This window comes from Camelus dromedarius, chromosome 5 (assembly GCF_036321535.1).
Source record: "Camelus dromedarius isolate mCamDro1 chromosome 5, mCamDro1.pat, whole genome shotgun sequence".
Classification (NCBI taxonomy): domain Eukaryota; kingdom Metazoa; phylum Chordata; class Mammalia; order Artiodactyla; family Camelidae; genus Camelus; species Camelus dromedarius.
The window spans coordinates 37,810,257-37,828,728 of NC_087440.1; the positions used below are offsets into that span (position 1 = coordinate 37,810,257).

The 18,472-nt window shown below is 35.6% G+C and overlaps 1 protein-coding gene across 2 annotated transcripts in view; it reads left to right on the top strand.

Annotated features, from left to right (window-relative positions):
* NUBPL (NUBP iron-sulfur cluster assembly factor, mitochondrial) overlaps window positions 1–18,472 on the top strand; it is a 176,702-nt gene that overhangs the window by 15,358 nt on the left and 142,872 nt on the right. The gene's annotated exons all lie outside the window — the stretch shown is intronic.

Here is an 18,472-nt window from a genome sequence, read left to right on the forward strand (position 1 = left end):
AGCTTTGACAGTCACTCCTGTTTCCTTAGCGAGGATAATTGGTGAGCAGAGGAGGAAGATCTGAGGGAGGAAGCAAGAGGGGACTTACCTGATGCTGATAGAAGAGTCTTTTTTTTTTAAATTCATTAATTTTAGAAGTTGAGGTGAAAGTCACATGGATAGAAGAGTTTTGTGTCATGAGGCACACTGTGTAGTTCCATTTTCAAGAGTTTGTTCCATTTTCGATGTCTGACTCTGAAAAGGTAAAATGGGAACTTTGATGATTGAAGCTTCCTTTTGGTTGTTTCAAATAACATGATTCCCTTTAATGTTCAATAAAGTCTATTTGCATGTAGTGAAAATGAAGGGTATAATGCTTAGTGCTTCTATTAGTAAAGATAGTTTTATTCATTCATTCAAGTATTTACTGAGTATTTACCATATACTAGATACTTTTCTGGGTCTTGGTGATATAGCGGGAAGAAAGTCTAAGTTTCTATTTTTAAGGTGTTTATAGTCTGGTGGAAGAGATATAATAAATAAAACGTATACTTCTAGGTGGAATAAGAGTTATGAAAGATAATAAAGCAGTGTAAGGAAATAATTATGGGAGGTGCTGTTTTTAGAGCTGTTAGGAAGGAGCTCTCTGCAGACATTAGAGCAGAGACCTAAATGAATTGAGAGGTTGAACCATGGGAAAAGCAAAAGCCCTGAGGTGGACTCAACTTGGATTGTTTAAAGAATAGCAGGATGGTCTGTGTGGCTAGAATGGACCAGGGGAGAGGTGGGCAGGGGCATGTCATGCAGCCTTATAAGCCATGGTGGAAATTTGGACTTTTTTCCTGAGTATGATGTGGATTTTTAAACCAGAGCAGTGACATAATCTAATTTATTTTATAAAAGGATGTGGCTGTGTTGTAGAGCAGAGACTGTAGGGGAATAAGAATGAAGCAGGGAGACTTGCTAGTAGCTAATGTGGGAGTTTAGCTAAAGATGATAGTTTGGACTGTCATCTACCCTGATGGTGGAGGTAGTGATAAGTACTTAGGTTCAAACCCATCCCCAGAACTATTTGATGATCCCAAACTGAAACTTTGCATCCATTAAACAGTAACTCCTCTCCCCCCACACCCCCCATCTCCAGCCCATGGCAAGTACCCTTCTACTTTTGTTCTCTATGAATTTGACTATTCTAGGTACCTCATATTAGTAGAATCCTACAATATTTGTCCTTCTGTGTCTGGCTTCTTTCATTAGCATAATGTTTTCAAGATTCATCCGTGTTGTAGTGTGTCTCAGAATTTCATTTCTTTTTAGATTCCTTGGTTTTGGTTGAGCAACTGTGTGAATGGTAGTGATATTTCCTGAGTTGGCGAAGATGGCTAAAGGAGAGGTTGGGGGTTAAAATTCAATTGTCTCTACACATGTTAAATTTAAAATGCTTTATAGATACCTGAGAGGATACATTTGATTAGTCCCGAGGTCAGAGAAGTTGGGACTGGAAATTTAAATCAGAGTATAGGTGGTATTTAAGGCTATGAAACTGAATAAGATCACCAGGGAAGTAAGAGTCGATTTGGGAAAATGGGTTTTTAACTGGTAGTACATTTTAAAGTTGTGATAAAGAAATACATATATCCTAAGACTTATCTAAGTTGCTAAATGTATAATTTTAAAAATTGGCATTGGTTTTAACTGTTGTAATCGTTGTAGCATATTGGTTTTAAGCAGTTGTCTGCTTGTTATTTTATTAGCCAATTTACATATTTTCTTTGTCTTAAAATAGTGGTGGTAACCTTTATTCTTTTAGGAGTTCTCTGAGGAATTAAAAAAAATTGTGTCAGGATGAATTGGATACTGACTAGAATGGTTATTTCTAAAAGCTACATAGCATAGAAATTTTATCATAGTAGGGACAATTTAAAAATTAATAGATGCCTATGATAATAGAATAGAGGGGGCTTGTTTATGAATGGAGTATTTTAGTGCACAAACACCAGCTGTGCATGACTAAGGGTGGCACTCATCCAGGGGAAGGACGTTTTGGGGAAAATTTGTGTACTTGTTTTTTTTTTTTTTTTTTTAAACCAGCAGAGAAGCTTTTTAGTTAGACTACTGATGTCTTTTCTTTTACAAAGGATTAAGTTTCAAAGGAAGGATCAGACTGCTCTGGTGGGGTGAGGTGGGGGTAGAGGACATATTTGGAATAAGGGGGATGTTTGCAACAATACTGGCCTAGAACTTTTCCTAAGCACTGTGGTTCATAGGCATTTGACCAAGTATTCAAGGGCCAAATCTTAATATTACTTTTCCTCCATTTAATGAGAATTACTGCGTTTAATTAGCTTCCAACTTTGTCTTTGCAGTGGTCACATCACAGAGCTTGTGATATCAATTCTTTTAAAAGATTTTCTCCATTATAAATAATACATGTTTCTGAGCGTCAGATCTTTTCAAGAGTGCTCTGATAGTAGAACATATTTTCCTAATGGAGAAAATAGGGGCTTGATTTCATGTTACAAAAGGAAGTCATAAGTAATCAAAAGAAAAAGGGAAATTTGAGATCTAGAGAATCTATGAAATATCATTTTTAAAGGAGGAAATTGAAGTCAGGAAAGAACAGACTTGCTTGGAAGTTGAGTAGCTAACATCTGCCTTTGACAAAATCCCCTGCAAAGCTGCCACTTTTACTTGTAGTCCTTGAGTTAGGGCTCTGACGTTTTCATATTTGCTGTAGAAATAATTGTGATAATATAAATGATGTTTTATTTTTATACATGATTAGACAGGGAAGATGGAAGCCAGCTGTTGAAGTGCGTACCTTATGAAACACTGCAGGGAATGTGACATAAGCAGTAGTAAATCAAAGGTGGCAGAGAGACTATTGCTGAGGCTCATGGAGCAGGGGTGGGACAGATACCCTCTCATTTCTCTTGGTGACTCTTGGTTTTGGTTCTGGCAGAGTTGAGTAGGTTAATTGATTACATCACAATGGTCTGTGGTTTTATAGTTCAGTTTGTGAAGCTGGAGAACCCAAGGCATTCCTTTAAAATCTGTTTCTTAACTATCTGTTATATGAAAGACACTGTGGTAGGTGTTTTGGATAGAGTGGTGAGTAAGGCAGTCCAAGTTGTTTATTTACATCTGTGATAAGTACTATAAAGGAGAAATCCTGTTGTCAGGAAAGCATGTAACAGGGTACTGATCCTGATCTGAGGGTTGAAGGAAGACTTCCCTGAAGGAGAAACATCAGTCATATCTGTTTTCCAGCAACCACTATTACTCTCTGTCCCATTACTCTGTTTTATTTTTTTCATGGTAATAATTGTTATCGCTCCAAATTCTTATTTATTTATCCTCTTCCTCCATGTCTCCTTCCCCCACACCCCTACCCCCCATTAGAATGAAATCTCCTGGAGAGAAAGGACCTTTGTTCCAGAAAACCCTGAATGGAAAGGAGCATCGGGAGGTGGAGTATCCAAAAGAAGGCCAATGAGGTTGCAGTCAATATGGGAGGGAGAGTAGCATCCTTGGCGACCATGTCAGGAGGTTTAGAATTTATCCTAAGGACAGTGGGAAGTAAATTTAAGCAGGGGATAGGCATGATCAGGTTTGCTTGAAAATTACTTCACTGTTGCATAGAGAATTGCAGAGATGTTAGAATGTTGCAGGAGACCAATTTAGGCTATTGCAGTAACCTAAGGAGGAGACCATGGTGATAGTTTGGGTTTTGGCAGGGGAAATGGTGGAGAAGGCAAAATTGGTAGGTCTTGATGATGGATTGGATATAAGAGAGGAGAAGAAGAAGTCAGGAATGACCTCCATTCCAGGTTTCTTGATTGTACAATTGAATTGATGTCAGGTATATTTTTGCAATGCATCTGAAAAATAATATGCACATTTTCAAGTTTGGTATACTTTAGAATTGCCCCTGGTTGTGAGAATTTAGCATGGGTTGAACTTTTCCAGTCAATTTTTGGTCAAGGTAGAAATGCGCAATACTTTTTAGTCTATACTGTTTTACCTACTAATAAATAATCTATGTCTTTGCTTAAGTCTTGCTGATTGTTATAACTGACTGGAGTCATAGCATTTTTTGAATGGTTTTATTGAGATGTAATTCACATACCACACAATTCAGCTCTTTGAAGTGTGCAATTCAGTGGCTCTTAATATACTCACAGAATTATGCATCCATCACCATCAATTTTAGAACATTTTTATTACCCCCCAAAGAAATCCTGTACCCCTTAGCCATTAGTCTTCAACCTCCACATAAACCTCAGCCCTAGGCAAACACTAGTTTACCTTCTGTCTCTATAGATTTGCCTGTTTTGGACATTTCACATAAATAAAATTATGTAATGTATGGTCTTTTGACTGGCTTCTTTCACTTTGCATAATATTTTATCCATGTTGTTTCATGTTTCATTTCTTCATTTCTTTTTATTACTGAGTAAATAGTCCATTGTATGGGTATACCACATTTGATTTATCTATTTTATTAGTTGTAGACATTTGGGTTGGTTCCACTTTTTGTCTATTACGGATAATGCTACTGTGAATGTACAAGTTTTTGTGTGGACATATATTTTCAGTTCTCTTGGGGATATACCTAGTAGTGGAATTGCTGGGTCATGTGACAACTCTGTTTAACATTTGAGGAACTGCCAGACTATTTTCCAAAGTAGTTACACCATTTTACATTCCTACTAACAGTGTATGAAGATGCCAGTTTCTCCACATCGTCACCAATGCTTATTTTCTGTCTTTTTGATTATAGTCTTTCTCATGTGTGTGAGGTGGTTTTGAATTGCATTTCCCATTGGACTAAAATGAGAATGAGATAGAAGCTGGGCAATTTAGTGGGTGACATAGAATTTAAGAAGTCATTTTAATCACAAGAGAGTAGAGATGAATTGGCATACACAAGTAAATATTTTAAGCACATTCTAAGGCTTTTCATTGTCTTTCTGCTTCTCATTTAGCAATTAACAGTTAAGCATTAATTTTGTACCTTTGAAGTTCCACAAAAATGATTTCAAAAATACGCCAAATATTTTTGTTATAGTTTTTTTTTTTTTTTCCTCTCTTTAGAATACAATCTTCATCCCTTTTGGCTCCTAAACAGCATAGTTGAGAACATCTAACTGATTATGGGCAAATTCAGTTGAACAATCCAAGGACCATCTTGTATCAGATACTGTGTTTACCCATGGGGGCTACCTTCACAAAGCCTCCAGCCTTGTAGGGAAGACAGATACACATATTTATTTACATATAAGGAAGAATGTGGCATGTGTAGCAGTTGGTGGGTATAAATAAAGTATGTTAATACCAGAGTGGAGAGAAATTAATTCCAGTCTTAAGCAGAGGCAGTAATTTGAGGGGTAGGTGGAATTTTGGCAGGTAGAAAAATAGGAAGAAGGGAATTTTAGGTTGAAGGAACTATGTGAGCAAAGTCATGGAAACAGGAAATTATGTTTGAAAAGAGAAGTAGTCTGTGTGGTTCTGTTTATGGCATATTGAGATAAGAGGGCTTATTGGGGGATCTAGCCAAAGATAAACTAGATGCATGTGACATGAAAGGACTTTGGATTTTGTCCTGTAATCAGAGAGATCCTTTAGAAAATTTCTACTACTATACAGTTCATAATAAAATCTGTGCTCTTCAAAGGTAAGATTTATAGTGATTTGAATATAGTGATTTGAGGAGCAAATTAGAGACAGATTGGAGGCAAGGGAGGTGTTGCAAGAGTCAGGGTGAGAGTTAACTTATTAACTAAAATTGGCTTAGTTTTAATATAAAATAAAATAAAATAAAATAAAATAAAATAAAATAAAATAAAATAGGGTTTAGTATTTCACATAAAAGAAATCTGGAATTTAAAGGGTTGGTTAAAAAGTGGCCCAACGATATCAGGACTCTGGGGTGGCCTTTCTGCATTTCTCTTTGCTAAATCTTTATGGTCACAAGATAGTTGTCTCACTCAATCACAAAAAGGGAGAAAAAGGGTGTGCTATCTTATTGATTTTTTTTGTTAGAGAAGAAAACTTTGACCGGGCACTCCCTAGCTTCTCTGACTAGGGTTGGATCTCATGACTGTGTCTTAGCTGCAAAGGAGGCTGGGAAAGTGGGGAATCTGACATTTTCTACCTTTACAGTGAAAGGTGAGCTCTGCTATGCAAAGAGCTGGTGAGGGTAGGAGTTCTCAGGGGTTAGCAGAATAGTGTTCACAGATACTGATATCCTCCAGTTAGTAGTATAAAGGCAAAGGAACAGACAGATTTAAGAGAAAGGAAGGAGGAATTAAAGATGTACCAGGTTTTGGTGGTGAGTGAAAAGATGATAATGCCATTTATCAAAATGTATTTCCCAATCAAAAATTGAGTTGGGTCCTTAATCTATGAATACTGTTTATTGAATCTAAAATTTGATGCTGAGAACCCTGTTATCTTACCTACTAATTGTCAAACCTAATAGAACATGGAGGAGGCCGTTGGAGGTCGTATGGTGGTTTTTAAGTGCTACTCTTAGGACCATTGCCAGCTTGCTGCATAAGAATCACCCGAGGAGCTTGTTAAATAAATCAGAATCTCTGGGAGTTTGATTATTTTTAGGTTTTGGATTTGACCATCAGTTTTGTTAACAAGCTCCCCAGGTAATTCTGATACACAACCAGGTTTGGGTATGTTTGGTAGGAAATATGTGGACTTTGGTTTCAGGCAGACTTGAATTCAAACCCCAACTCTTTACTTATTAACTGTGTGAACTTGAGCAAGGCACTTGACCTCTCAGAGCTGAGGTCCCTCATCTGTGAAATGTGTAATAATAACAATAACAACAACAATAATAATAGCTACTTTACATAGCTTTTGTGAAATTTAGAGTATTTATGTAATGTGTCTAGCATAATGACTGCCATAGCATAAGGATTCAGTTACTGGCTGTTTTTATGTGTGTTAGCTTGTAGTAAATATTGGGCATTTTATTTAATGAAGAAATAAAGATTTTTGTACAGCTACAACAAAAAGAAAATAAGAAGCAGAATATAATAAATTGCCTCTCTTGTTACTTGGTATCCATTGTAATCAACAGCTGATTTTTTTTTTTTTTTTTTGGCCCAGCCAAATATCTTCTAGGCTTGAGCATATGAGCTTTGTTTATTTTCTTAACTGCATTTTTGGCTGTGTCTGTTCTGTGTAATCTATGTAAGTATGTAACTTAAAAATAAGCAAGTATACCAAAAACCTTAATCCAATTTCTGTGAAATATGTTGCTTAATATTTAGTAGAGGCTATTTTTTATAGTAATCTCATATAATACCTTAAACTAGACAGGATTTTTGCTCTTATAAAACAAAAACAGACAATTCTGGTAAAAGTAATAAGTGCACATTAAGGATCATTTTGTTATTCTCAAAGCTAATGTTACTTAGTTGCTTGGATTAATAATTAGAATGTTATTTTGGATGGTTGTCTTGTGTGATAAATAACTACTCACTGAGAATGAATGCTTGTTTTTCTTGTTTCAGTGCATGAAGAGGTCTCAGTGGAAGGGAAAAAAGATACTAATATTGAGTATTTACTTTGTGCTAGGAATTTGACTTAATTTGTCTTGTTGGAGAGGGGTAGCATGCTACAGTGGTTACTTGTGAACTCTGAATGCAGGCTGCCTGGGTTCCTATCCCAGCTCCTGTAATTAAAGCTGTATGACTTTAGGTAAATTACTCATCTTTCTGTGCCTTGACCTAGTATACACCTACCTCATAAAGTTGTGAGGATTACATAAGCTAACATACATAAAGTGTTTAGGAAGTGCTTGGCTTACAGTCCTACATAACTGTTAGCTATTCTTTAAGTTTCACAAAATCACACTGTTCCGCAGTCTCACAAAAATCCTTTAAGGTATATACCTTCTTAATCTTTTATAGGTATAGAGGTTCGATGAGGTTAGTAACTTATCCACAATCACCCATCTATTTAGTGGTGCAAATCCTAGATTTCTTCTCTATGCATTCTACTATGCCTTTAATAAGTTAGTCATTTAAAAAATACTAAAAATAATAATTTCTTATATGATTCAGATGGTATTAAATAATGTTGATTTTCATTTATCAAAAAAATTTTTGGTACTTAGTAATAGAATTAATAGATTAAACATTTCTGAACTTTGACTAAGGTGTTAATATTTTGGGAAAAAATCTATTATTGATCCTCATTTTAAAATATGGCATCAAGGGATGTGGAGAAAAGGGACCCCTTGCACATTGTTGGTGAGAATGTAAATTAGTGCACCTGCTGTGAAAATAGTATGAAGATTCCACAAAAAACTAAAAATAGAACTACTGTATGATCCAGCAATTCCACTCTTGGGAATATATCTGAAGAAAACAAAAACATTAATTCAAAAAGATACATGCACCCCAATGTTCATAGCAACATGATTTACAATAGCTAAGATATGTAGACTTACCATATAATTCAGCAGTCCCACTCCTGGGCATGTATCCAGAGGGTACCTTAATTCAAAAAGATACATACTCCCCAGTGTTCATAGCAGAACTATTTACAGTAGCCATTCAAGGAAACAACCTAAATGTCCATCGACAGATGACTGGATAAAGAAGATATATTTATACAATGGAATGGTATATTTATACAGTGGAATACTACTCAGTCATAAAAAAGAGTAAAATAATGCCATTTACAGCAACATGGATGAGCCTGAAGATTGTCATTCCAAGTGAAGTAAGCCAGAAAGAGAAAGAAAAATACCATATGCTATCACTTATATGTGGAATCTAAAAAAAAAAAAAAGACAAATAAACTTATTTACAAAACAGAAAGACTCACAGACATAGAAAACAAACCTGTGGTTACCAGGGAGGGAATGGGGTAGGAAGGGATAAATTGGGAGTTCGAGATTTGCAGATACTAACTAATATATATAAAATAGATAAGCAAGTTCATAGTATATAGATGAGGGAACTATATTCCATATCTTGTAGTGACTTATGATGAAAAAGAATATGAAAACAAATATACGTATGTTCATGTATGACTGAAGCATTATGCTGCGCACCAGAAATTGACACAACATTGTAAACTGACTATACTTCAATAAAGACATTTTATAAGATACAGAAGCAACCTAAATATCCATCAGCAGGTGAATGGATAAAGAAAATGTGGCATATGTATACAACAGAATAGTACTCAACCAGGAAAAATAATGAGATTTTGCCATTTGCAACAACATAGATAGATTTGGAGGGTATTGTGCTTAGTGAAAGAAATCATTCAGGGAAAGACAAGCACTGTACATTATCATTTATATGTGGAATTTAAAAAGTAAAACAAATTAGTTAATACAAGAGAAAAGAAACAGACTCACAGATACAGAGAACAAACTAGTGGTTACCAGTGGGGAGTTTAGAGGTGAGGAGCAAGACGGGCATGGGATTAAGAGGTATAAACTACTATGTATAAAATAAATATGCTACAAGAATATATTGTGTAGCATATAGTTAATATTTTATAACAACTTTAAATGGAGTATAATCTTAAAAACTGTGAATCACTATGTTATAACCTAAAACTTATATAATATTGTAAATCAACTATACCTCAATAAAAAGATAAATATTGCATCAAGGGGTGAGTCAGGTATTTAAAATATACTGTATATTTCAGTAGGTATTTAATTGAAATTAATTACATAAATATAATTGACCTGAATTTAGGTCATTTTTTTTTTTACAGAATGATATTTTTTATAACATCATTTTGTATGTGATGATCATAATGGCTTGAGGGTTTTTCATAGTTTTTGAACTTTAGTTTGTTGTGTAGTTATGTATATATCTGAATACAGTACAGTTGTTTATTTCACTCATGGATGCCATCTGTAATTAACTGAATTATCTAAATCCTCGAGATTCATTATTTTATGGAGTATTTAAACTATTTTGCTTGCTAACAGATCACCACTAATGTATATTAATAGTATTAACTGACTTGAGACATGTGTGTTTATCTCTGTGGTATCTTTCATAGGAATAATTCAGTGTACTGAATAAAAGACTTAATGTCAAATATTAAAATGTCAAAGATAAGACTGGGTTTTTTGTTTTTGTTTTCAATTAATTGTGTAACAGAAGGGTAGAAATGTGTTAAAATGGATCCTAAAGCCCATCTTGTATTAGGAATTTTTCCTGACTTGCTTTTCCTCCTCTTCTATAAGTACACAGACACACGCACCCAACTTAATCAAACACGATAAAGTAAAAGCACTGTTTTATAAGATAATTTTCAGATCGGTAAAAAGCCCCAAACTGCTTTCACCCTCTATTTTCTGTATGGTTTTATGTAAAAAGCATTTTGCACAACATGCTTTGAAATATCCCATTAGAAGTAGTAGCAATTTTGTTTTGAATAGCTCTAAAGAAGCTTTTGGCTGAGTGTTTCCTCCTCAGCACCCTTTGGCCTACCTTTTAAATTTCTTTTGGTAAAGTGCAGCTTGTTGCCAGTAATTCATTCTCTCATTTTGGAATGGAATGGAAGTTGCTGAATTTGCTTATGAGTTAGAAAGAGAACAGTTACACTGATTTTACACTTAGTATATTCTTCCTTCGTTTCATTTACTTTATAACATGCTGGTGGCAAAACTATTGCACATCCTTTGAATTTCATCATCCGCTTCTGTACAATAAGAAGTCAGTCAGATCCTTCTCACAGAACAATCTGTTTTTTCTTAATTATTCTCTCTCTTCCTCCTGAACTTCGCTCTCACCAATTCATTTTCCCTCTCTCATTTCTTTTTCTCAGTAAATTATTTTGGGGAATAGGAGGACCCTGAATCCTCAATAGAGCAGTGTTGAAGGGTTGCTGAGAGCAAGAAAGCAGAGGGCATATGAAGTAGTGGGTTTTAAAACCAGCTGCTTGGCTCCTATGATTTTGAGTCTGGAGAGTGGATCGGGTGCTCTCCGCATCTGGTTTCTGTGGTTGCTGCATTGCTTTTCTTTGCAGGAGCTGCTGTCAGAATTGTAAATGCTCTCCCCTGCATTGCAGTTTAGTTAAGGACGTTCTGAAGGAATTGATGTTGAATTTCAGTGCTTTTGCTGCAGTACCTTATCTGATGTGGGAAAGGTGCTTGTTTGGTTAGGTTTCTAGGTCCTTAGGCTTGGATTCTGGCAAAAAAGTGGCTGGTTGATGTCACAGATAAGATGACTGTTACTTTTAGGAATTAGTGTCTTTTGTGCATTTGTATTACCATGGTGATAGAAGGCTTTCTGATTTTTCTCCTATTTTGAAGACTTTACTTATTAAGAGCATTAATACTTTTTTTCCCTTTTAATTATAAAGGCCAAAGATTCAAGGTTTTACTTCTTAAATCTTAGTTGCTTTATCCCTAATTTACTTTCTCTGTTACTTATTAGATGAAAATGTGGGACTTAAGGGAATTGCTTCTTGTTAAAGAAGAAAAAAAAAAAGAAACACACACACACTTAAAAATTGTCCTCTTTTAATGAGCCATTTATACTGTATTGTGCTTTTAGTTTTTAAAGATTTAGGTAGTCTACACTTTATATATATGTGTGTGTATATATATATATATATATATATATATATATTTTTTTTTTTTAACAGCAGCCCACTATAGCCAGTCTTTGCACTAGATTTTCTTCCAGTAAGTTGCATTTTTCTGGAGTTGCGATCAACAGAAAAATGAAGATGACATTGGATTTTCTTGGGGAAACGTGGTGTTTGGGAATAGACTGCAAGGAAATTTATGACCCTTTCTTTAACACCAGAAGATTTTTTATCTTTGACTACGTTAGCTAGTTTTGAGTTGTGTAACTTAAAATGTTAGTATAGAAGTGTTAGGAGAAGGAATTTCATGGAATCATAGAATGTTAAAGCTTGGTGGGGACTCTGGGGATCATATAGTAACAAATCCTGATACTCTGCAGAGGAACAAATAGAGGTTTGTTCATTCATTCATTTGTTCATCCACTCATTCAACAAATAGTGTGTTAGAAAGTGATAAAAGTAGTCTGAGGTAACGGAGACGGGAAGTGCTTGAGTGTGAGGGTGAGTTTGCACTTAAAAGTGGTGTAGGTCGCGTTGAAAGTATAACATTTGAGCAGAGACTTAAAAAAGATGAGAGCGTAGTCTGTGTGATTATCTGAGGGAAGACTGTGTCAGACAAAAGGAACAGTCAGTTCAAAGGCTAATACGTAGGAGCATGTGTAGCTTACTATTCAAGGAATAGTGAAAAGGCCGCTGTGGCTTCTGGAGTAAGAAGTGCACTGGAGTAATAAGTGAGGAAAATTAACAGGGTTGGAAGGCAGGGGTGTGGGGAACTGGTGAATTGTTTTAAGGGCTTTGACTTTTCATGAGTGAAATGCAAGAGGGGTAACAATGAAGGGTTTTGAGCTGATGTGATCTGACTTATGTTTTAATAGAATCATTTTGACTACACTGTTGAGAAGAGATGCCGGGTTAGGGTTGCTAAATTTAGCAAATAAAAATATAGGACACCCACTCAATTAAATTTGAATTTTAGATAAACAATGAATAATTTTTTGTATACATATGTCCCATGCAATATGTGACTGAGTATTTACCCATATGGCAGCATGTGAACTACTTTTTTATAATTTAAAAAAACTCATCTTCAGTGTTACTGTCAGTTACTATAGATCACTGTTACCCTGATCTTGCTGGTCCCAAGGCGTGAGGCCTTACAGCAAATTTTCATCTTTGCCTTTCCTGTATTATCTGTATTACTGTTTTTCACATTGTGGTCATCTTATACCCTAGAGTGTTACAAATGCAGTTTGTTGGACCCCAGCCCAGACCTACTGAATCAGAATTTCTTGAGATGGAACAGAGTATCTTCATGATTGCCTACTGTTCTGGATTCTAGGTACATCAGTGAAGAAAACAAAACAAAAATCCTTAACCTAATGAAATTAACATTTTTGTGGGGGAGACACAATAAACAAGATAAATTAGTAAACATGTAGTATGTTAAATGTAGGTGCTAAGAAGAAAGAAAAAGCAGGAAGGGGAATAGGAAATATGCAGTGTAATGATGAGGGAGTTGCAGTTTTAGATAGGGTGGCCAGTGAAGGATTGAATCAAGACTCGAAGGAAGTGATGGAGAGAAGCAGGGAATGGATTCTGGGCAGAAGGAGCAACTACTACAGAAGTCCTAAGGCAGGTGCATGCTTGATGTGTTAAAGACACTGCAGCGGGCAGTGTGTCTGGAGTGGAGTGAAAAGGGGGAAAATAGTTGGGGATGAGATGAGAGAGACAAAGGGGAGTGATTGCTAGCTTTGAGTCCTTAGAGTATGTCATTGGAAAGAGATTTGAAAGCTAGGCCCAGCTGTGGCATTATCTCTGGGCCTGTTTCTTTTTCACTAAAAAGTGGACAGAAGACTAAGACGATCTCTTAGGCTTGTTTTTTTTTTTTTTTCCCCTCTAAAATAGTCTTTAATTTGAAATCTATTATTTCCATTCCACTTTTACTTTTTTAGCTTGTTTACAATTAGTTTATAATATGGGATTCTTCTGTACTTTTCATGAGCTCATCTCTGTTTGCCATCTGTCTAGCCAGGTGAACTTTTTTCTTTATGTTGCCCTTTTACCTCTTTCTTTCTTGACTGAGCTTGAAGATTTAGACAGTCCTTTGGTAAATAGTGGGAAATTCTTCTCTTATCACCTTGTCCAACCATTAGCTTCTGAGAGTCAGATTCTTACTTAATGTGAGCTAACAGAATTAGGAAACGTATTTTTCTCTACTAAGAAATTAAAATTCTTGTGAATGGCAGCTTGACTTAAAGCTAGGTAGGAGGAGAAGAAAGAACAGATTTGACTCAACTTTAAGTTGAGTAAGTCCCAATTGCCAGACCAAGATTAAATGTAATATAATGTGCAGAGAATCCTGGAATTCTTAACTGGTACCTCTCTGGAAAGGATACGTTTAAGCCTATCTTAGTCTTAAATGAATGTTTACTTACAGGTAATGGGGTGGACTGCTGTAAGATGTTGTTTTGATGGCTTCTATTAGCAGATGACATGGATAAAAAGAACATGTCATGAAGCTTTACAATCTTCTTTAGTGTAAATTCTGTTGGAAGAACAAAGCAGTATCAAAATTGTTGTTGGTGCGTTTGAAATTCAACACAAAAAAACAGGACTTGTAGGCTCTCAAATTGCAGCTTTCATGCAGTAGTAATGAAACAGTATAATAATTCTGCCACCTTTTACAGCTCTCACAGGGTATTATGAATATAAAGAAGCAAATAAAAAATCTAAGTAGTATCTTGGGGTTTGATCTGCCTTGTTATCTGCTAGACTTTGAGTGCTGCAGGAGAGTCAGAAAAGAGAGTATAATATTAGGTTAAGCTTGTAGTGACATTAAAGGTGGCAATCCTACTTTACAATAGTAAGTTTACACTTATTTTTGCTAATAATCTTTTTTCTTTATCTGTTGTGTACTTGGTGAGGCTTTTGTAGTGATTATTCTTTTGGGCCTGGCTGAAATGAAAGAAAAAGAAAATCCTAATTGGAGCTTTCTTGACTAAATGTAATTATTAGGATGAGTGAGGTGGAAAGGATTCACAAAACTTAGTTGGACACCCAGCTACATATATTTATTTATAGCCTCTACCTTGCTCATTTATTTTCCTACCGCATAAAACTGTTTGAAAGTTTAAATTAAAAGACTGTTTATATACTTAAATAGGAGCCTATTTAAAAACAATGGAGTAAATTATGAAAAACAAATGCAGTTTATTTGGCATCTTTTGAACATTATTGAATTCTAGACTTGAAAGTATGTTTAGGCTGATTTTCGTAGCCATGGTAATTTTACCAGTTCAGAAGCTGTGCCAAATGAAAGTACAAAAGGCTTTAATTAATACAGGCTTCGGTGTTTCTATTTAATGGACACTGATATTATTCACAATATATAAAATTAAAGCAAGAAATGCTAACTTAGTTCTAGTGAAACAGCCTGAAAAGTGAACTCTTTATTGTTTTTAAAAACTAGCCAATTAAGGATGAGGAAGTAGATCTTTACTGAGACAGCTCCTCTGACACTAAAAGAGATGACTGTTCTGCCTGCTTTTGGCTTTACCAAAATTACAGTATTGGATGATTGAAATAACTTGGATATGAAAAAGTTTATTTTCTAAATCAGTGTTGGCAAACTATGACCTGTGGACTAAATCCTGCCTGCTTTTGTAAATAAAGTTTTATTGGAACGTAGCTGTGCTCATTGGTACTACAGTGGCAGTGTTGGGTAGTTGCAGATCAAATGGTTCACAAGACTTAAAATATTTCCTATTATTTGTCCCTTTAATGAGAAGTGTGCTGACTTCTGCTTTTTGTATGTCTTTTGTCAACAGATCATGTTCAAGTTATGGTAGAGGTTTATGTGGTCAGTATTTTTGTATTTAATTTTCCTTTTTGCTTCATTCTAGAAAAAATAGTTAAAAAAATCATTTTGAATATTAGCTATCAGCTTTCTCATCAAAAGTAGGTATGATACCACCTTACGGGGTTGCTATGAGAAATGTAAATAAAATCCTTAGCGGAGTGCCTGGCCCCCAGAAGGAATTCAAGTGGTGGGAAGATGTAATCAGGGAAAGTCTAGTTGTTTATTTGGGTAATTTAGGATGGCGTCCTTCTAGAGATTCTGATTTGTCCACAGAGCTGGCTGTGGAAGCCTAGTTTATCCAGGTTCTTAATAGAACATTGCTAATTAACTTCCCTCCATCCTTTCTTTAGTCAGTTGGTAGCTACTCCTAGAGACAGTATACAGAGAACCTAATACGTTATTCTTAGTTCCATTCTCTAGGAAGCAGAAGAATGCCGTAATCTTGAAATCTCCCTCCTTGCCCTCTTTATTCTTATATAATAACATGTATTAGCAGCCATCTAATGGCTATATATAAATTCATACCTACCATAGCAAATTTTAAGGCAGATCTTCAGTTTTGTCTTAAATCATGATGTCAAGGGCTCACTTTTAGACAAGAATTTTTTTTTAAGGAAAATAAGTTTATTCAGGGGGATACACACTCCATAGACAGAGTGCAGGCCATCTCAGAAGGCAAGAGAGGTGGCTTAGGAGATACACATTCTATAGACAGAACACAGGCCATCTCCAAGGCAAGAGGTGGCCCCAGAGCATGGGGTCATCTCAGAAAGTGAGAGCGACCCTAGGAGATGGATACACTCTCTATAGACAGAGTGTGGGTCATCTCAAAAGGTGAGAGGTGGTCCCAGAGCATGGGGTCGTCTAGGAAAGTGAGACCGCCCAAGCATGGTTCTCTTCTAGAAGACAAGACAGATAGATGATAAAGTCTCCCTAATATTTGGAAGGAAACTTGAAGATCTAGTGATGATAAAATGAACCCTAGAGGCCTTATATTACAAGCACGCACTTAGTTGTCTTCTTGTTTCATAAAAACATAAACTTAAAAAACTAAGTTATTTTACTGGACAGGTATTTTTAGAAGATTAATTTGAAACCTGGAACTTAACCCTTCAAGTTATTATAAAACCAACATTAATAGAAATAAGAAACCAAGGAAAAAGAATCTTAGAATATTTTTGTTTTTATTAGCATTACTGTTATTTTATGGTAGCTTTTAGTTTTGTAGGTGTCACAAGAAAAGATACGGAACAGAGAGGAAATTCTAGGATGATAGTTATAGTATTAGCAGACCCTTAGGAAATAGTATTAACAATTATCCACATTTCATAGGGTTTTAGGCCCCCTCATTTGAAAATCTTTTTATCCATAGTGAATTTAATTCTATCTTAGTTCAACTAAATTCTTTTGTTTGTGCTTTGAAAGGAGTTAAAATGGGTCAGAATTTCTCATTGAATCTTCCTACCTCTTTTTTTTTTTTAACATTTTTTATTGATTTATAATCATTTTACAATGTTGTGTCAAATTCCAGTGTTCAGCACAATTTTTCAGTCATTCGTGGACATATACACACTCATTGTCACATTTTTTTCTCTGTGAGTTATCATAACATTTTGTGTATATTTCCCTGTACTATACAGTGTAATCTTGTTTATCTATTCTACAATTTTGAAATCCCAGTCTATCCCTTCCCACCCTCCACCCCCCTGGTAACCACAAGTCTGTATTCTCTGTCTGTGAGTCTATTTCTGTCCTGTATTTACATTTTGTTTTTGTTTGTTTGTTTTTGTTTTTGTTTTTTTAGATTCCACATATGAGCGATCTCATATGGTATTTTTCTTTCTCTTTCTGGCTTACCTCACTTAGAATGACATTCTCCAGGAGCATCCATGTTGCTGCAAATGGCATTATGTTGTCGGTTTTTATGGCTGAGTAGTATTCCATTGTATAAATATACCACATCTTCTTTATCCAGTCACCTGTTGATGGACATTTAGGCTGTTTCCATGTTTTGGCTATTGTAAATAGTGCTGCTATGAACATTGGGGTGCAGGTGTCATCCTGAAGTAGATTTCCTTCTGGATACAAGCCCAGGAGTGGGATTCCTGGGTCATATGGTAAGTCTGTTCCTAGTCTTTTGAGGAATCTCCACACTGTTTTCCATAGTGGCTGCACCAAACTGCATTCCCACTAATTATCAGAGAAATGCAAATCAAAACTACAATGAGGTATCACCTCACACCAGTCAGAATCTTCCTACCTTCTTAAAGCTACTGACTGACCTAATTTTAGTACCAGTGTCTACATATATCAAAAAGGAAACAGAGGAGGAAAATGTAGGAAGGTCAGTAGGAAGAGAGGAAAGAGAAAAGGGAAGAGGGACAAAGGCAGGGAAGAAGAGAGGAAGAAAAGGATGGAGAGGATTATCAGCAATGTTGTATTAAGAACCTGGATAAACTAGGCTTCCACAGCCAGCTCTGTGGACAAATCAGAATCTCTAGAAGGACGCCATCCTAAATCACCCAAATAAACAACTAGACTTTCCCTGATTACATCTTCCCACCACTTGAATTCCTTCTGGGGGCCAGGCATTCCGCTAAGGATTTTATTTACATTTCTCATAGCAACCCTGTAAAGTGGTATCATACCTACTTTTGAGGAGAAAGCTGGAAACTAACACACAAAATGATTTTTTGAAAGTATTAAACCCAAATTTTGTATATCACCATTCTATTAAAGATAATGTGTCCTTCCTCCTTTCTCATGTATTTTACAGTAAACTGAGATTTTGGTAGAAGCAGATATTAATCCCTAGTTCTTTAGTCTCTGTGAGTCACACAGAGACATAAAATGGTTTTCTTAGAACTGCAGTTTGAGTCAGTGTAAAGTTAGGGACATAAATTTGAATGTACCTTATTTAGTCTATTTATAGGAACCAGACAGTGAGGTTTAAAAAGTAATTTTATGTCTGGAAATAGGTAGATAACTTAGAAGATGAGAGACTGTTTAGTTAAAAAAATTTTTTTTGAAAGCTTGAGA